The sequence below is a fragment of the Lontra canadensis genome, unplaced genomic scaffold (assembly GCF_010015895.1).
Source record: "Lontra canadensis isolate GAN:19392208 unplaced genomic scaffold, GSC_riverotter_1.0 scaffold2, whole genome shotgun sequence".
Classification (NCBI taxonomy): Eukaryota; Metazoa; Chordata; class Mammalia; order Carnivora; family Mustelidae; genus Lontra; species Lontra canadensis.
The window spans coordinates 50,492,020-50,506,822 of NW_022630996.1; positions in this window are offsets into that span (position 1 = coordinate 50,492,020).

The following is a 14,803-nucleotide window of genomic DNA, read 5'->3' on the forward strand; positions in this document are numbered from 1 at the left end:
AGGAGAAACCCAGAAGACAATGACATAAATGGAAGTAAAACATTTAACACCATTCTGAAAAGTAATGGCAAAATTCCAGGTTAATGCGCCCGCTGTATCTGGAAGTATGTCTTATCCTTGGCCTCACAAGAAGATATTTAGAAGGTATCAATAGAGGCTTTGTTACTAAAGATTCTTTCAACATAGTTTACTGGCATTAAAAAAAAGTGATGAAACTTTTTTTATACCAGTGTATGCTAAATATGCTTGGCAAATTTGTCTTATATCTCTCAGAAACATTACGTTCCTAATTAATGCTTATATTTAATATGGATATTAACTCTCCATTTGTGTCTTTTTTATATGAGGAAAGGAAGAAACACGAGAAACATTAGAATTTCCATTCTATAGGTGAAAAACTTTATTTTTTATATTATTCTGTACTAGGAATAAAGTACAACTTGGTCATTTTAAAATAGGAGTTAGATATTGATCATTTTTTGGTCTCGTTTTGTAGTTGCTTTCCATAGGTGAAACTACAAGTTACATACAAGTTATACCAGCTCTGATTACTAAGTTATTTCTATTATCATACAGCACATAAACCTTGGATGAACAATCCAACTCTTTCGAAATGGAAATAGAAATCATTTTACCGAATGCCTATCTCATCTGTTGCAACCACATACTCGACCATTTAATTGCACGAGGTTTTGTGTACATCACTTTTTTCCCCCTTCAGTTAGATTGAAATTTCTTGAAGAGGTAAACCATGTTTTGTACCATCTGCATAGTTCTTATGTAATAAGTGGGTAGGCTCCTGGGGAGGAAGAATTCCTCTTGTTTTTCCAAACCAGGGAATTCCTTAGTGGATTAAGGAGTTGGGATTGATTGTTGCTATGAGATAGAGGCTGTCGAGACCCCGTTGACAAAGCAAGATGCCCAGAAGTGCCGCCTCTTCTGCTTGCCACCATGGGAAATGTCTCCCAAACTGTTGCAAGAAGGCAAGGCTCCCTCCTGCTGATGGTAGGCCTTGCACAATCCCTGATTCCTGGCTGGTTGGGATCTCACTGCAACAGCCGAATGCTACACAGACAGCTGTAAATTAATTAACAGAAAAACAAAAAGTGATGGTGAGGTTTGATGGAAGAGGCCGTTCAGTGCGAAGATTGGATCCAGTCTCTGTCAAGGATTTACGGAAAGTCTATTTCATGTGGAGGGTGTTTTCCCCAATGTTTCTTATTTCTTTCCAGCTTTCTCTAGGCTCATTATTTCAACTCATTATTTCACACTTGCAGTTCCCGTCTACATTTCTTGATTCTGTTGTTCAGTCCTTTTGAGAGGTGAAATCAGCATCTCAAGCAGATTTTTGAAGCCCAGAGAGATGACTAATTACAGTGGGTATACCCTGCTCTTAACACAAGATTCATTGTCTAATAAACCAGAAAAATCTTAGCAATGTGGATGAAACAAAGTAGGTTTTTGTGCAAGTCTAACTGACGCATGCTCTCTTTGATATGGTTTTCTACATCAACATAGGATTAGTTGAGTCAGGCAGTAGTATTTTGATTTTTTTTCCTTCTTTTTTAGTCCTACACTTATTTTAAGGATGTTCACACAGAAATCTGTTTTCAAATCATAACCAAAAAGGTGTCGATATTGCCATATTGTTTTAATTCAATGAAACCTGGGAGAGTCTAGACAGCTCTTCACTTTAGCCCTTACTTTCTACATGTTATTTTTTGAAACAGTTGTCTTTTTCTACTAGCGATGAGACCTGAGATCTAATGGGCCCTAAGAACGGCCTAAAGTGAGTAAGTGGTTTACTCTTACAAAGGATCTGGTCTTTTTCTGAGAAGACAAACAGGGGACATAAAATGTGTTAGTAGTAAGATTAGAAGGGTGGAAAGGATTCCAATCTGTAACACATTTATAAAAGTCATTTTGAACTAGTGGTATGCCCCATGACTTCATTTCTCTGGTAGATCTAAAAAGACTTGATTTTTAGATCAAGTTGATTTTTCAGTTTGTTTTTTTTTTTTCCTGTTGCTAGAACAGAATGTGATCTCTAAGCTCTTCATATGCTGAACTGTAGTCCTGTTTTTAAGACTCTCTCTAGTTATAATTTGGATAAGCCTCTTACTTACTGACAAGTCGCCCTTGCTGTGGCACCTGCCCCTTTTACCATCTTCTGGGAAACATGTGGTAATCAAGCTGTGCATATCTAATGATCCTGTGTCATTTAATTATGTCTTCAATGCCACTCCATTACAACAATCACAAAATTCCAGTGGCATAAAATAATAAGCACTTATTTAGATCACATGTCTAAGGATTTTCTGGAGGTCAGTTGATCTAGATGGGTTTTGGATTAGCATGGTTGAGAACAGCTGGACTCATTTCTTCATCTGGAGGACAATGGCAGTTCAGCTGATACAGACTAGGCTTAGCTGGGGTGGTTGGCCTCTGTTGTTCATGTCTCAAGGCTTCCTGCATGAACCGGCCAGCTAGCTGGGTATCTCATGGAGAGGCTTGTAGGAGAGGCTTGAGTAAGCTTAGTAGCACAGGTACTTTTTAAGCCTTTGGTCACTCATGTCCTCCTACATTCTATTTTCTAAAGAAAGGCACATAACTAAATTTAAAGTGTGGGGAACTATACTGTGTTTCTTTACTGGGGGAAACTGCAGGTAATATCCCAGAGGCTACTGATACTCTAGAAGGGGCAAAGATTCGATGCAATTAGTAGACTGTACTACACATACCTTCATCCGAATCCAGTCTATGTCTCAGACCTTGGAACTCTTCAGACTCAACCCTCCTCAGTGTATTTGTAGTTGTTGAGAAAGAGCATAGTAAATTTGAACTGAATTTCTTTCAGTTTTCATTTATGTACTATAAAGTACCTATTCTTTAGATGAAAGACTGAAAATTTGATTACTCTTCCACATGATTTTGTTAACTGCATTTGATAAAAAGAAGTGAACAAATAAAAAGTTCATCCGGGGCACCTGGTTGGCTCAGTGGGTTAAAGCCTTTGCCTTCAGCTCAGGTCATGATCCCAGGGTCCTGTGATGGAGCACAACGTCGGGCTCTCTGCTCGGCAGGGAGCCTGCTTCCCCTCCCTCTGCCTGGATCTCTGCCTACTTATAATCTCTGCCCGTCAAATAAATAAATATGTAATTTAAAATAAAATAAAAAGTTCATCCAAAAAAACCCACTGATCCTTAGAACTGATTTTGATCAGACTGTGTAAAAAAGAGAACAAATCCCATCCCAAAGAGAAAAATCTAAGCAATATTTTACACTGACAAAAATGATTTGTTTTATTTAAGAAAGGAAAAGGATGAAAGTGTTTTGGAGGGCAGTCAAGTAAAAATATGAGTTTTATAGTAATGAAATAGAATCTCCAATCTGTTCTTGGCAAAACACATTTCATACAAATCAAGTAATCATTTAACCCAAAGTTTTAAAGAAATAAAGCATATATCCACTTATGAATCCCAAGAATACCTTTTTGGGCCCCTGGGTGGCTCAGTTGGTTAAGCAACTGCCTTCGGCTCAGGTCACGGTGATGGAGTCCCGGGATCGAGTCCCGTATAGGGCTCCCAGCTCCATGGGGAGTCTGCTTCTCCCTCTGACCTTCTTGCCTCTCATGTTCTCTCTCATGTTTCTCTCTCAAATAAATAAATAAAATCTTAAAAAAAAATACATTTTTAATTTTAGGGCACCTACTTTGATTTATTTAAGGTCGCTGTGACTTCAGCTATATAAGGAGAAGCTGGAAAAAATGAGACTAACATGCTCTCTCATGCTAACATATCCATATTCTGTCAAAGTGCTATCATTTATTCCATTGCATGGGCTATTTGTGCCTGAAAACAGCCTTTAGTGAGGAAATCTTTTTGCAGGGGTGTCTTTTGGCAAAATTGTGAAATGGGCTGGAAACAGCTTAGGCTTCTACAAACCTGAAACATGAATGAAAAGCCAATAGTCATTTGGATACCTCTAACACCTATGAATTGAATGTACTCAGCCATAACTTCTTGAGTGCCTGCTAGGTGCTCAGCACTATGACAGGTGCAGGATATACACTGATGAACAAATCAGATATGATTCCTCATTTGCATACTACTGGTAAAAGTGGAAATCGGTTTAGCTATTTTGGAAAAACCGTGTGGCATATCTACTGAAGTTGAACATATGCATACCGGATGGCCCCACAATTACAGCGCTTGGTGTATATACCACAGAGACGCATACATGTGTTCACCAAAAGACGTGTTTCTTATGAACATATATTTATAGCATTATTATTTGAAATAGTTCCAAATAGAAATTACCCAAATGCAAATCAGCAGTAGAATGGATAAATGGTGGTGTCTTCACAGAAGTAATAACCTAGAACAATAAGGGTGGTTTACAACTATACAAAACAATATGATTCTCATAAAAATTATGTTGAACAAAAGAAGCCCGACTCAAAATGGTACACACCACATAATTTTGTTAGTAAGTCCAAGAAAAGGCAAAAGAAATCTTAGGTTTTAGAAGTCAGAAACATTCACTTTTGGAGTGTAACAACTTAGAACAGTACCAAGAGTCTTCTGGCATGTTGTTAAAATCTTCTGTTCTTTAACTTGGGTACTTGTTATACAGTTGTGTTCAATTTGTGAAGGTTTATTGACCTCTGCACTAAGGATATGTGTACTTTTCTTCATAAATATTATAATTTGATTTTAAAAATGTTTCCCTCCCTAAGAAAAATGATCACGGGTAGTTTACAGTTTAGAGTGGCAAATAAGAAATTAAAAAAAAAAAGATAAATAGCAGAAAGTGCAAGGAAGGAAGTGAAGAAAGTGTAGCAAATCTTAATCAAGTATCTACAATGGGGAAAGCACACAAAGCAAAACAAAATAAAACAAAGCAAACGATCCTTTGTTTTGTTGATGATCCCTTGTTTGACAATGGAAGTCAATATAAACAGAACATCTGGCTATTCAAAAGTGCCATTTGCCTTCCAGTACTAAGAGTACTCATTAAAAGGGAGGTGCCTCATCTCTAATGAAAGATGTTGTAGACTGGTCAGTGGATTGTTGTGATTGTTCAGTAATGTGCGATTATGCAACGCTCCTTGCATATTCCTGCTTTAAGTTCTCTAATTATTTTGTCCAACATGCCTATGGCGTCACTTCCCCATTCTGCTAGCATCTGTTCTCTTTTATATCTCCTCTGCCCCAGAGGAGGTACTGTCAGCATTTGAGGACTTATAATGGGATGGGTGACATTAAAAACATCTGGGAAGCTGGTACTTTGGCTTCGTTGTAGATAAGCACAATTTAGACCTATTAATTAATTAATTTTTGCTAACTGAGATCCAGATATCGCACAAATGTCTTTTTTTTTTTCAGTTTTCAAAAGAATTTTTTTTCTTGGCTATATTCTTGTATCTGTAAAATCTATTGCATATATTTAATAATGAGAGTAGCATCTGTCACTTAAAAAATAACTCCACTGTATTGTAGTAAATGAATATTTATAGATTAAACTCTAAATTAAGTTCTTTTTGAGCCTAATTTAGTCATCCACCCAAAGAAGTTTAATTATGCCAATCGGCCTATGAAAATCCCTGGCATCTTAGGATAAGAACGTGAGTCAATAACTAAGACTTCATCATCACTTTTTCTCATAATTAATGTGTGAGCAAGGAAAAAAAATCTCTTTTTTATAATTATAACAGCTTTAAAAAGCACAAAATCTGTTTAAAACATGCTGTTAATATGTAACAGGCTAAGCAATGTCTAAGAAATGTAATCCTGATTAGAAAAAGATTCATTTCCACTTACCCTATGCTACCAAATTTCTTGGCTTGGTCACCAGACCCCTACATGTTGCTTACTGTCAGTTTACATTATCTGCACGAGAATCAACTAATCTTGACAAATTGAATTCTCCAGACTGGTAAGGAGACAGCAATTTAACGTCCTCTTTGAAAAGAGCTATTTTAAGTCAGCTCTTGGATCCAACTACAGGATCTAACTGTCAAGTTCTTTTTACCCAGCACTTTGCCTCTCCTCTCACTCCTTGACTTTTTGGTCAATCCATTCCTTATTAATGGACTCACCAAGTGGTGGGCAGGCTGAGAAAAGAGAAAGAGAAAGGAATTTGATTGGTCAATTGTGTAAATGTGCACAACTTTGAGACTCTTAGTATTCTTATTTTATAGACCTTGTAGAGATAATAAGTTTCAAAAAAGTGAAATTTAACAAAGTGAGAAATATTGTATCTGAAATTTGAGTCTTAAAGAAAGCACATTTAAACAGTACCAAAAATGAGATATTTTCTAATCTTCAAGTTCATGATACTATTTCTGAAAGTAAATAATGATATCTTGAATGGTTAAACCACAAAATTCATTATATAACCTCTTTGGTTTTTGTGTAAAATACATTTGGAAAAAGGTGTAATTGGTTCAAAGAAACGTACATCCTTAAGAATGGATGTTCATACAGTGATTGCTTTTTTTCCTTTTCCTCAAACATGAAACTGTGGTCCTTAAAAAAATAGAAGCTTAGCTAGAACTGGGTTTTAACCAAAAGGATGTCCATTATTTATGTACATTTAAAACAAATATGTGTACACATAAATGCAGGACAGTAATTGTAATGTTATTTGAATATGGGGAGGTACCTCAAAACACTGGAAAAGAATTTAGCACAAACTCCAGTTGTTGACTTTTATTGTCCAATCTTTTCTATAAAGACAGAAATTGGGGGGAACTTTTACTGAACTAAATCAAATTAATGGTTTGGTAAATACCTCATCTTTTTAGTTAAGTACACATAGTCTTCATTTCAAGTTTAATTCATTTTCCAACAAGTGTATTTTTTGAGCACCTGGATATATCAGGCATTGCTCTAGCCCTGGAATTGCTGTGGAGATAGAGATAAATTCTCTATCCACAGAGATTTCATTATGGGACAAAATGACAAAGGAGCACCATTATGGAGCAAACTCGAAGGATCACGAACAGAGAATAGAGCACAAAAATTGCCTTGCTGATTAACTGCCAAACTACCAACACTCCTGTGGGTGGCAGGTTGATTGCCTAGGCAGGTATAAATCAAGCATTCTCTTCAGTACATGCTTTGCCTTTTTACTGATAAAAAGTGCTTGGGGGGGACACAAGTTGGTACTGGTTGGAACCCCTCAAACAGCACAATCTTTTTGTTCAAAAGCACAGGCAGGCTTGAAAACAGAAGGCCACCATTCTTTAATATCCCCATCCCCCCTTCCCACCACCCCCCCCGCTTTTTTTTTTTTTTTTTTTTTTTTAGAGAATTTATTATGGGAAAAGCATTGTGTTAGATCCTGAAGGGAATGCAACAAAAACACGAGGCAGGGAGGAACCTTTCCTTCCACTTGAGCATAATTTAGCAGAAGATGATAGAAACCACAAAAATAATCACCAATGTTAGCATAGAGTTTACTTGAGAGCTTATGGCAAAATTTCATCTCTAAGACTCACATAAATTTTGTTCTGAAAACCACCCTGTGAGGTAAGAGAGGAAAATGATATTATTGTGGCTCATTTATGAAGGAAGAAATGGAGCTCCGCAAAAATGAATGACTTTTTCAAAAATCGAAGAGCAAGGGTTGGAGAAAGACTTACCTTGTTTCTTCTTATTTATGACCATTTATGTGTCAAACCACATCTTGCTCTTTCCCATAAGAATATTAATGATATGCAGACCCTCATTCATTCGTCTATTTATAGAACATGTTCTATTTGCCAGCCCTTGGAAGACGTCTCGGGGATACAAAAGTGAGCTATTGTCTGCTCTGAGGGTGTTCCCACACATTTGAACTGTACTTTATCTCTTAAAAAACTCTTCATAAAAAGGATACAGTCATCCCTACATCCTCTGTAATACATCATTATTGGTTATATTTTGTCCATAAAGGAATTTAGTAACTCACCTAAAGTCATAAAGAAGGTAGGGGCCCAGAAAGATCCGGTATTACTTAAGTGTTAAAATGAGTACAGAACTATCGAACACTGGCTTTAAATTTTGTTGGACGAGTATCTCTATCGCTAAAAAATTTTGAGCATGCACTAGCAATATATACATGTAACACATTTTTAGCTAAGATACAACTGCTGTTATACTAATGTTAATACATTGCAAAACTCACAAAAAATAAAATTTAAAAAAGATGAAAATGAAAGCAAATGCAAACAGAAGCTTTAGTATTTACTTTCTGGTGCCTAATGGATGATTTTGCACAACTTTGAGGGTATGCATGCCTTTCTTTGGAGATCCCTATTTATAATAGATGATTATAAACAAGTATCAAAAGGGGGCAGTCAACATGGGTGAGTGGTACAATGGACATGGTATTGTATTGAGTCCTAGGCATCTTTTAAACTATGAGTGAATAATCAGCAATCTAAAAAAACCTTGATCTTCAGACTCGGGTCATAAATGCCTCTATCAAACACTCAAGAGATACAAGTTTTGTTTTGTTTTTAAGATTTTATTTATTTGACAGAGAGAGAGAGAGAGAGAGATCACAAGTAGACAAAGAGGCAGGCAGAAAGGGAAGGGGAAGCAGGCTCCCTGCAGAGCAGAAAGCCCATACAGGGCTCTGTCCCAGGACCCTGGGATCACGACCGGAGCCAAAGGCAGAGGCTTAACCCACTGAGACACCCAGACATCTTGATACAAGGTTTTTATGTTCACTTCTGCTAGTTTGTGTCTCAGTTGTGCTTCTCAGCTTGTTGACAACGTGACAACAAAAGAGTTTGAATGCTAATGACTATAAGGAAGAAAATTTTGAACAACTGGATCTCTGTCCCAGAAGCACAAAAAGGAGAAATAGTTAGATTTTATTCCATTCATGTGACAAACTTAATTAAAAGGGGAACATTTGAACCAGCAACATTTTATTTCAATGCCCAACTAGCTATTAATATAATTTGTGCTGTTGCAATAACTACACTACTTTATGAAAATATTTAGCTATCATTCATGAAGGAGAGATCACTTTCTCTCCCACAACAAACTCCTTAGTGGAGCTCCATTTTAATTACTTTTTAATAATCTGAACAAAATCTTCCTTCACAGAAAACAATTTTCCACTTCAAACCTAGGGTAAAATTCAATTTTTTAGATGTTAGCTCAGTGAATAGTTTTTACCAGAAAAAAAGAAGCAAATTTCAATTCATCCTTCCTTTGAGGGATTTAAAACATGTGATTTAGGCATATAAAATCATTTTGTAAAATCCCAAAGCTAATATACACACACAAAAACTCTTGCAGTCTTCTAAAATTAGTTAACAACAAGCAATAGAATAATAAATGAAAGTTTTTGTCTGTACCATTGCATTACCCCACTTTAGGAGGCAAAATTTGCAGCATATTTCCTAGGCCTTGTGTCTCCTGAAATTTTGCAACACGGTGGCTTTGGTCCCTGGGTATTATGCTAGGACAAGCTAGGAAATGAAAGTATTGTTTTTGTAAAGGGTAGTGATGTCTCTGTGTTATACCAGGGATGTTTGAAAAAAAAAACAATTGAATATGTTTAAGACTTTTAAAAAACTTTTTTCAAATTCAACAATAAAGGCCATTAAAAATTGAGTCACTGTGAAATTTGGGACAAGATTTCATCATGAACGTGGAGCTCAATTTCAATTTATTTGTAATATACTTCTATTCAAGAAGAGCTATGGTGGCTTAAGTCAGACAATTTTTGAAATGAAAATTTAGAAATAATAGAAAATGTTGAAGTCAGGTAAGAAAATGGGGAAGTAGTAATATTTGGAGAAAAAAATTTATGTTCTGGAATGATGATGTAAGGGCCATCGTTCACAATGAAGAGAAATCTTGATTTCTAAGGCATCTTATACTTTTCAATGCCTCTACGCTTCTAAGCTTAAAAACTTAGCTCATCAAATTTTATGAGTGTGTGCTGTAGGAGATATTGCTTATCATTCACTGAAGAACAGTTTATTGTAAAATTTGGTCAAGATCAGCAGTAAAGAACTGAACCTCAGTATGAAGAGTACTGAGAACAAACTGAAAACCTTGACCTCTTTGGAGGTCTGCATAGTTTACATAGCCATGGCATCACAACCCACCACGTCTTTCGTCAAGTCACTAATGTCAGGTTCCCCATCAGCAAAAAGGCAGCAATGATCAACTTCGTTTCACACACACAGTTGTGAGATCTGAAAGAATTATTGATATAAACACATAAAACTGTCCTTTGCAGGCAATACCTATAATTAGCTGTAATTACTCAACAAGGTTGTGGAACCACAGAGAAAAAGTGGACCTCTCCCTTGATTCTGTGGTCAATCCATCATGCAAACCAATCAGGTTTTCCACTTTTGTGTATAATCTAGTACAGTGACTGCCAACAGAGGTGCTCCTTGTAATTAGAACTTTTAAACTGTCCCTTCAGAATCCCATTCAGCATTTGCACCTGTAAAAGCCCAACAGATGATTTTGATGTGTAGCCTCTCTGAGAACTCCTTATCTATATTTTGTGCCAAGAAGGATGTGGAACTGTTTTTCACCTCCCAAGTTTCTAGCTTATCAGCTGCCATTGCCTTAGCTGCCGTTATTACTATGGAGGTCTCTGGTTCCACATGGAGTAGGATCAGAAGTTTGAATAGGGCCAAAGTCAAAGTCATCCTCCCTCTCTGACACCATCTGATTTTCCCCATCTGTTGACACTTTCTTCCACTGTTTCCTGGCCTGAAACATTTACTCATAAACTTGCCACTTACTCTTCAGAAAATTTGGAACTGGGGACCAGGCTCTCAGAACTGCTGAATCCAGTTCTAGTCCTAAAATATGAAGAAGCAATTCACAGTTCAAATGTGGCATATATGATTTGAAAAGAGAGGTCTAATTCAGAAAAAGAAGGTAGTTTAAATAGGATCACCTGTCCATATGAAAGAAATTAGGCATGTGCATTATTTTTCTCCAAGCGTTACCACCAGGGTGTTGTTTATAAAAAATTGAAAACCAGGGAGTCATTCCAATGAATCAAGTTTGTGCATCTGTAATAGATGTTAGATGCTTTGGCCCTCTTTCCAAGATAGTGTAGGTTTAATATTTAGAAATTCCTGGTTGGCTGAACCTCTAACTATAGCTGAAGAAAATGAAAACCCATATCATTTGTAGAAATGGCATTTTTTTTTTTTTTTAAGAATAAATGGCCACAACAGATTGTAATAGAGCTTACAGTTTTTAGTTTGGGAGTAAAGGAAGTCACTTTCCAAATTGTTCATAGATTTCCAAAGAATTGTGTTTGTCATCTCTGTTATTGCAAGTACTTCCTCATATTTTTAGTTTTATTGAATTCTAAATTAAGAACACCATTAACACCATTTGAAATAGTTTTAACTGATTAAAGTTGAATTTAGCACTTGTGATTAAAATTTAAAAAGTGAAAGAAAATACAAATAATGAAAAAACTGTCACCACCACCATTTTCCCTATAATAAAGTGCTAGCTAACACAGTATGGTTCTGAGGAAATCTTCTCTTACGAGAGAGACCAAAAGTTGTCAGATCTTCGAAATCAGTTTTTGGACTATCACTTGGTATGTGTAACAATAGGGACTTCATTTAGTAGTAGAAATAATTTCTTTGGTACATGTTCACTTGACTAACACTGTAGCCCTAGTTTTGGCTTTTATGATGGTAGAAAGAATGGTTTTGGACGGTTATTGGTAGCTTATAGTATAATCAGTAGAAACAAATTCCAAAGAGCAGATAAGGCCATTGGAATCACCCTGAATTTCTTTGACCCTTTTCTCTCTTAGAAATTACCCTTAGAATTCTCTGCTCTGTTGTGGCCAGGAATCTATGGAGTCTGTAAATTTGAGTAGACATTACCCTGATCTAAAGACATATGCACCCCATAACGGGTGACTGCTGCCTTTGGAAGGTTGTCTGAAAAGATGGTCATTATTAATTCCTCTTTTCCCTGTGTGTGCTACTCTTTGCATCAAGGTATAGAGCCATTTCCCCTTTTGATGAATTTGGGCTGGTCTTGTGACTTCTTTTGACCAAAAGAATGAGAAAAAAGTAATGCTCTGCCAGTCCTGGACATAGAATCTAAGAGGCCTAGTGCAATATACTTTTGAATTCTTAGAACCCATTTGCTATGTACAGAAGGCCAGGGTATCATGTTGGAGAAAGATCACGTGAAGGGAACTGAGATGCCCCAGCCAGTAGCCCAGCACCAAGGCCCCAAACCTATGAATGAATCCATTTTGGATCCTTCTACAGCCTCAGCTGAACTTCCCCAGTCAACCCCAAAGGAGAGGGAGATGAGCTGTCTTCATTCAACCCAAGCCAAATTCCTGACCTACAGAATTGAGAGCAATATAATGGTTATTTTAAGACTCTGAGTTTAGGAATGGTTTGTTGTAAAGCAATAGACAACTGGAAAGAAAGTTCTAAAGTAATATACTTCTTGTTCTCCAGAATTTAATCTGATTTAGCACACTTTACATAGCACACTTATCTTTGACCATCCATTCAAAATAAAGACTAGTTAAGTGGATAATTTTTAAGATTAGACTCGCACTGGCCTCATGCGTAAAGTATGTTCCTTGAGTTCTTGTTATTATTTTTAGGCTTTGGAAGTTTCCTGAGTTAAAAGAAGATGTTTTTATTTTTATTTATTTTTATTTTTGAAGTATTTATCTATGAGCAGGAGAGAGAGAGAGAGCACACACATGCACATGAGTGAGGGAAGGGCAGAAGGATGGAATCTTTAAGCAAACTTCCTGTTGAGCGTGGAGCCCAACTGGGGCTCAATCCCCCAACCCATGAGATCATGACTTGAGCTGAAACCAAGAGCTGGATGCTCAGCAGACTAAGTCCCCCAGGTGCCCCAAATATCATGTTTTTAGATTATGATTCTGATATTTACTAAAATGGGAATGTCTCAACTTTTACTAGTTGTCATTCCCCAAGATAAATGAGAAGGTGAGATTTTCATTACTTTGAGATTTAGGTTTAGTTGGGTAGAATGGCCTTAGTGTCACAACTCGAACAATCCTTGATCTTAGCAGCCGCCACCAGTAGCTATGGGAGATAAATTAAGGCCAGTTCATAGAACATCCCAAGGAAACCCAGGCATCAATATTCGTAGGCTTGAAACTGTGGTGGCATCTGTTTTTATGTGATTAATTTTTTTGGAGAAGTTATCCAGCCAATTAATTGGAAATTAGCCTTCTGGTGACTTGAGACTTTCCATTCAAATTGGGGTCAAAGAGATGCCAAAGAGATGGGGAATTGTATATATATTTTTAAAGATTTTATTTATTCATTTGAGAAGAGCGAGACAGCGAGCACACACGAAGGGAGAGAGGCAGAGGGAGAGGGAGAAGCAGGCTCCCTGCTGAGCCAGCCGGGAGCCTGATGTGGGTCTCATTCCAGGACCTGGAGATCATGACCTGAGCCGAAGGCTAACCATCTGAGCCACCCAGGTGCCAGGATGGGGAATTCTAAGCAAGAAGAAAGTAGCCAGAAGGTGGATACACCCCATGAACAGTAAGGCAGTTCTTCCAGGATAAGATAAATTCAGAATGAAACCCTCCCACAGGATGGCGCTGTTAGTTCTGGTCAGGAGTGGCAGGGTTGAACCCACAGGTGAAAGTCACAAATGAACTGGTCAGCAGAGCTGATGGTGAGATACCCAGTTCAGGAGATAGTGGGGAGAAAGGGAAAAGGATCAGAAAGGCAAGATGCCAGGAGGGCCAACGACATACATAACAGAAATGTGAATATTTGCCCAGGACCAGTGTTGGTTAGTTTGTGCATATTTTTGTTATTGTACTATAGCAGTTAATAATAATCATGGATTTTTATGAAGTTAGGAGAGAGTAATTGGTAAGGAAAGATTTGACAAAAGGGGAAGTGTTTTTCCTTTTAATCTTTTGTCAAGGTCTTGAGGTCTTTTAAGAAATGAATGACAGGAGAGAGAGAAGAAATATGAAGTTGGGGTGAGAAGAATGAGTGCAAACTTAAAATTGAAAATATTTTTCATTTGGGAATAGTTTTAAGCATTCAAATGTTTCTGAAGACTAAGTGAAAATTGGTCTTTATGCATTTAGGTTTATATCCACTAGCACATTTAACATTCTTCCATTTATTCATTCATTCTTTCACTTCTGTCTTAAACCAATTAGCAGTAGCCATGGTCACAAATGGAAATACTTAATTTTTCTATTTAAATTATTTCTATTCACCTACAATATAAACAACAGAATGACCTAATTTCTCCCCCTTTGCGATCTGCCGCAAGTTATTTCTACATGAAACATTGTCTCTCTGTCACCACTAAGTGCTTCTTGTCTAAGCCTGTCTAGGTTATTGTTCTAACTAGAATTTCCAGCATCTGCCCAAACTCTGCATCCTTCTTGTCCCCCTCTTCCTCTGTTTCTTCTTCTTCCCTTCGTCTTTTTCCTCTTTTTTCCTTCTTCTCCTTCACCTTCTCCCCTTCCTCCTTGTCACTAGCCCAGTAAGTACCCCAAGCTAGAGAGCAATGAAGTGGCACATTTAATTTAATTTTTTTTTCTTTTTTTTACAAAAATTAGAAGCTTGTTTCAATCCTCATATTCTTTGGTGTCACTGAAGAAACTGAATTACCAGTGTCTCAGTCTTCCTTCTCTCCCTTAACCCGGCTATCCCACTAGTCTCTCTCTTCACTCGACCATAGTCTCTTTTGATGTGCTTAAGATTTGGTATCCTCATGGTTAAGGGATTATTAGGCAATGATGTCCCACATTCAGACTCTAT